At 44.3% G+C, this 6,457-nt stretch overlaps 1 protein-coding gene across 1 annotated transcript in view; it reads right to left on the bottom strand.

Annotated features, from left to right (window-relative positions):
- Positions 1–6,168, bottom strand: part of col16a1 (collagen type XVI alpha 1 chain) — a 167,914-nt gene extending 161,746 nt beyond the window's left edge. Inside the window, exon 1 of the mRNA XM_062962528.1 lies at positions 5,650–6,168. The gene's annotated coding sequence lies outside the window, so the exon portion shown is untranslated. The remainder of the gene's footprint in view (positions 1–5,649) is intronic.
- Positions 6,169–6,457: the final 289 nt, after the last annotated feature.

The following is a 6,457-nucleotide window of genomic DNA, read 5'->3' as shown; positions in this document are numbered from 1 at the left end:
CAGGGTGGCTCACAAGAGGTCAAGGCCAACAACATGCAATAAAATACAACAGTATAAAATACAACAATATAAAGTAAGGTAAAGGTAAAGGTTTTCCCCTGACGTTAAGTCCAGTCATGTCTGACTCTGGGGGTTGGTGCTCATCTCCATTTCTAAGCCAAAGAGCCGGCGTTGTCCGTAGACACCTCCAAGGTCATGTGGCCGGCATGGCTGCATTTTATTTATTTATTTTTATTTACAGTATTTATATTCTGCCCTTCTCACCCCGAAGGGGACTCAGGGTGGATCACATTACACATATAAGGCAAACATTCAATGCCTTTAACATAGAACAAAGACAAGACAAACATAGGCTCCGAGCTGGCCTCGAACTCATGACCTCTTGGTCAGAGTAACTTGTTGCAGCTGGCTGGCTGCTCACCAGCCTGCGCCACAGCCCGGGCCCACGCCCGTGCATGGAGCGCCGTTATCCTCCCGCCGGAGCGGTACCTATTGATCTACTCATATTGCCATGTTTTCGAACTGCTAGGTTGGCAGAAGCTGGAGCAACAGCGGGCACTCACTCCGCTCCCGGGATTTGAACTTGGGACCTTTCGGTCTGCAAGTTCAGAAGCTCAGCGCTTTAACACACTTTGCCACCAAGGCTCAATATAAAATACATCAATATAAAGTACATCACAATCACAGTAAACCAACAACACAGTTTCAGCAGAATAAAAAGCATGGCCATTAAAAGAGGTGACATGGCGCTTCAGTCCATAGTCTTGGTGGAGGAGTAATTTCAATCGTGCAGCGAATTAAAAGAGCTAAGCATGACTTTCTGTGATAAGTAATAAAAGACTGAAATGGCACAGCTTTGTCTTCTCTTCCCATTTTTGCTTGAGAGCAAGCTACGTTTGCATTTGGAACCCAATTTGCAGCAACTGAAATAAGCTGAGGACAAAGGAGGAGGAAGAGAGAGAGAGACTGGGACATTTTAAAACAGCTAAAGAAGTGGGATGGCAGGATGATTTTGAAAGACTTGTATGAGCAGAAAAAATTCCAGATGGTGAGAGCTGTTCAATAGTAGAACACACTCTTGCTTGGGGTCTTTGGAGGTTTTTCAGAGGCTGGATGGCCATCTGTTATTGGGGTGGTCATTGGGAATTCCTGCCTAGCAGAAGAGGCATAGAATGGATGGCCTTTGGGGATCCCTTCCAACCGTAGTAGTATATAAACTACCTGGAAATGGGGTGATCTCTCCTTCTCTGGAGGCTTTTCAGCAGAGGCTAGATGGCCATCTTAATCAGGAAGACTTGGATTACAGTTTCCTGCTTAGCAAAAAGGGGCTGGACTAGATGATCTTGAGGATCTCTTTCAGCTGTGGATGGATGAGTAACTCTGGGTGGGCAATGGAAGCTGGGCAGCTCCCAAATTTACCTCTATAGCTAAAAAATGACTGGGTAAACAGTGCCATTCAGGAGCTCCTGACTTTTCTGTACCCAGAGATACAAAATACTGCCTTATGCAACATCACAGGATGCCAACAATAAGCTACTTAGATGATTCCAGATTCCATAGTACTGAGTCCTAGCAGTTAAAGTAGTGCAAAACTGCACTCATTCTACAGTGTAGATGCACCCTAAATGCTCAAGTGAAATTGTCAGCTAATGCTAGAAGTTTGGAGCTTGAAGGAAAATGTACTGGGGTGGGAAGAATACTTTTTGGAAGGACTATGACCTCATGTTACTCCCTCGAGCCCATCTACACTAGAGAATTAATGCAGTTTGATGCCACTTTAACTGCCGTGGCTCAATGCTATGAAACCGTGAGAGTTGTAGTTTGGTGAAGTACAATATAAGTAGATATTGGTAAAGACTTTATAAAATGAAAACTCCAGGGAGTCTATAGCAGGGGTCCCCAAACTAAGGCCTGGGGGCCGGATGTGGCCCATCTAAGCCATTTATCCAGCCCCCACGGCACAAAGGCAGAAGGCGGTTGGACTAAATGACCCAAGGGGTCTCTTCTTCTCTTCCAACCCTTATTATTATTATTGTTGTTGTTATTATTATTATTATTAACAACATTGAGGCCAGGTGGTCATCTGTCAGGGGTGCTTTGCTTGTGCTTTTGGTGCACAAAGGCAGAAGGGGGTTGGACTAAATGGCCCTAGGGATCTCTTCCAACCTTCTTTATTATTATTATTATTATTATTATTATTATTATTATTATTATTATTATTATTATTAACATTGAGGCTGGGTGGCCATCTGTCAGGGGTGCTTTGCTTGTGCTTTTGGTGCACAAAGGCAGAAGGGGGTTGGACTAAATGGCTCTAGGGGTCTCTTCCAACCCTCTTTATTATTATTATTATTATTATTATTATTATTATTATTATTATTATTATTATTTATTGCTCGGTGGCCAACTATAGTCCGGCCCTCCAATGGTCCAAAGGATCGTGAACTGGCCCCCTGTTTAAAAAGTTTGGGGACCCCTGGTCTATAGCATTGAGCCATAGCAGTTCAAGTGGTCTCAAACTGCATTAATTCTCCAGTATAGACACACTTTTGGTCTAGGTGGCTCGAGGAAAGGAGCCACCCATCCAAGCAACCCCTCCCAACCCCGCTAAAAATAAAGACATAGAGTCTCACTAGCGAATCTGCCTCGAGGGGACGTGTCTTCTTAGAGGAACTTGCAAAACACCATCTGATGATGGATTATTTATCTCATCCTTTTTTAATCCCACGTGATTGATGTGTCAGATTAAATAGAAGGCGGTGGAGGAGGAGATTTTTTTCCTTCTCCAACCAAGCCGTAGATAAATAAAGATGGGGCCCGTGGCGCATGCATCATAATTTCCTCGCAGGTGTGTGTACCGAAAGCGTGCCCTAAATTCCCTTCCAACGAGTGCCTTGTTTTTCTTTAACTGACCTGCTTTAAAACAGGCTGATAGAGCGAGACCTTGCCTCGAAAACCCCACCGTTTCCTAAGTAGCAGCGCTTTCTCCTGTTAGCCTCCTTAACCGGGATTTATGGCTCGTCAAATACATCTGGAGGTATTTATGGAAAGGTGTGAGAGATGACATGACAAAGCCCCTGCCTTTCCTCTTCGCCGTCTTCCTGAGCTTTCTGGTAGCATCGAAGAGAACCAGAAACACATTCTTAAATATAAGTGAATTAAGAGACATGCGAATGCTCCTTTCTGGGCCATGGCTTCTGAGAGACAGTCTTAGATTTCCTCTTCTAAGAGTAATCAAAAGCAACTTAGAGGAGATTCAAACTTCTTACTTACTGGGATATTTATAAAAATGTAACTTTGCTCTATGCTGTGTGAACCTGAGGCTCCAAATTCACCTTCCAGGAAGAATATCTCTTGTCTTGACTGTTGGAGCAGCTTCCAAAGCACATGTGGAAACAGAGTCAGAGGTGGATGAGGTTTCGGTTTCCTTAGAATCATGCAATCCTAGTTGGAAGATAGGAGCCTCTGGTGGCGCAGTGGATTAAACCCTTGTGCCGGCAGGACTGATGACTTGAAAGTTGGGTTGCTGACCTGAAGGTGGCTGGTTCGAATCCAACCAGGGGAGAGCGCGAATGAGCTCCCTCTGTCAGCTACCGCTCCCCATGCAGGGGACATGAGAGAAGGATGGTAAAATAATAATAATAATAATAATAATAATAATAATAATAATAATAATAATAATAATGGGATCTGCGCGCATCATCCGAAAATACATCACACAGTCCTAGACACTTGGGAAGTGTTCGACTTGTGATTTTGTGATATGAAATCCAGCATGTCTATCTTGTTTGCTGTGTCATAATAAAATAATAATAATAATAATCAGCTGATGGCCCAACATGCAGACTGTGCAAGGAAGCTGACGAAACCATTGATCATATCCTCATCTGCTGTAAGAAAATCGTACAGACAGACTACAAACAGAGGCACAACTATGTGGCCCAAATGATTCATTGGAACTTATGCCTCAACTACCACCTCCCAGCAGTAAAGAACTGGTGGAATAACAAGCCTGCAAAAGTATTGGAAAATGAGCACGCAAAGATACTGTGGGACTTCCGAATCCAAACTGACAAAGTTCTGGAACACAACACACCAGACATCACAGTTGTGGAAAGAAAAATGTTTGGATCATTGATGTTGCCATCCCAGGTGACAGTCGCATTGACGAAAAACAACTGGGAAAACTCAGCCACTATCAGGACCTCAAGATTGAACTTCAAAGACTCTGGCAGAAACCAGTGCAGGTGGTCCCGGTGGTGATGGGCACACTGGGTGCTGTGCCAAAAGATCTCATCCGGCATTTGGAAACAATAGACATTGACAAAATCACGATCTGCCAACTGCAAAAGGCCACCCTACTGGGATCTGCACGCATCATCCGAAAATACATCACACAGTCCTAGACACTTAGGAAGTGTTCAACTTGTGATTTTGTGATACGAAATCCAGCATATCTATCTTGTTTGCTGTGTCGTACAACGTCGTTGTGTCAATAATAATAATAATAGTATAATAATCCAAAGTATGGATTGTTGATGTTGCAATCCCAGGTGACAGCAGGATTAAGGAGAAATAAGTGGAAAAGCTGACACAATATGAGGATTTAAAGATCGAACTGCAAAGACTCTGGCACAAGCCAGTCAAGGTGGTCCCTGTCGTGATCGGCACACTGGATGCAGTGCCTAAAAACCTTGGCCTGCACTTAAACACAATTGGCGCTGACAAAATTACCATCTGCCAGCTGCAGAAGGCCACCTTACTGGGATCTGCACACATTATCTGCCAATACATCACACAGTCCTAGACACTTGGGTAGAGTCCAATGTGGGATCCAATACAACAGCCAGCAGAGTGTCTGCTGTGGACTCTTTCTTGTTGTGTTTCTAATAATAATAATAATAATAATAATAATAATAATAATAATAATAATAATAACAACAACAACAACAACAACAACAACAACAACAACAACAACTTTATTTTTAGATAACCTAGGCCTGAGCCATTTAAAACATGAAAATATCCAGGCAATGTCCCCTGGGCAACGTCCTTGCAGCTAATTCTCTCACACCATAAGCAACTTGCCGTTTCTCAAGTTGCTCCTGACACATAAAAAAAAGTTGGAAATACCTCAAAGGTCATCCAGTCAAACCCTATGCCATACAGGGACACCCAATCAAAGCACTCCTGACAGATGGCCATCCAGCTTCTTCTTCAAAACCTCCAGAGGAGGAAACTTAAGGCAGCATATTCCATTGCCAAACAGCCCTTACCATCAAGGAAGTTCTTTCTAATGCTTAGGTGGAATTCCTTTTCCTAGTGTGCCTTAGAAAAAAAGTTCCCCTCCCCTCAATGTGACATCCTTTCAAATATTTAAACATGTCTCTCATGTCATCTCTCAGCCTCCTTTTTTTCCTGACTTAACATCCCCAGCTCCCTAAATTGCTCTTCATAGAGCTTGACTTTAAGACCTTTAATCATTTGGGTGGCCCTTCTCTGGACACTTTCCAACTTGCCAATATCTTTCTCGAATTGTGTTGCCCAAAACTGGACTCAGTCTCATTCCAAGTGAGGTCTGACCAAAGGAGACTAGAGCGGGACTATGACTTCTAAAGAAGTTGAGCTGCAAGGACCGAGTTCTCTTACCTGTCGGAGGTACTACACACAGCTGGCCATGATGTTTCCAAGGATGGGGAGCAAAATGTATCCTTCACGTAGTGGAGGGAACTATCCGCTCTTGGATCTGTCAACCTCCAAACTTTTGGAGATGTTTGGAACTTCTCCTCTTCTTTCTAATGTGTCCGTCTGGGTCCCAAGTGAAGAAAGGAAGAAGAAAGGAGGGAAGGAGGGCAGGGGAGAGCTGGTTCCAAGCTGCCGAGTTAATTTCAATGAAGTCCTTAGAAAGTTTGGAGCATCTCCAAGGAACTGGGTCTTTTTTTTGGGAGACTTTTCTTCTCCCGCCCTCCAGACACGCTTTCTCCGGCTGTCCCTGCTGCTGAGGTGGAGAGATGGAGATCTCTCCCCCTTTCCCTCCAAGCTCGAGGCTGACTTTGTGACAGAGAAGAGCGGTTCCTCCGCCAGGCCCCTGAGCTGGAAGTGAGCAGCTCTCAAACGTGCCGGAATGCCAAGAGAGCTTAATCGAGCCCAGCTGGGACAGGAACAAAAGGCCTGCAGGCTGAGCAAAACCTCATCCAGCTCATCCCCCTGCCTTCTTGTCTAGCGGTTCCTTCCCTCTCTCCCTGAAACTTGGCACAACTTCAGGAGCTTCCCTGGGCCAAGATGTTGCCTCAAACAGGATCCAGCTTCGGGATGTGCAATCCCTACTGCCATCATCATCATCAAAAAAAGGAATTAGACTTATAATGTGTTGGACCAGGGGTCCTCAAACCTTTGAAGTGGAGGGCCGATTCACAGTCCCTGAAATGAAATAGTCCAAAATTAGGATTGTTGTTGT

This window comes from Anolis carolinensis, unplaced genomic scaffold (assembly GCF_035594765.1).
Source record: "Anolis carolinensis isolate JA03-04 unplaced genomic scaffold, rAnoCar3.1.pri scaffold_10, whole genome shotgun sequence".
Classification (NCBI taxonomy): Eukaryota; Metazoa; Chordata; class Lepidosauria; order Squamata; family Dactyloidae; genus Anolis; species Anolis carolinensis.
The sequence above is the reverse complement of the archived record's forward strand: the minus strand, read 5'-3'. Positions and strand labels throughout refer to the sequence as shown.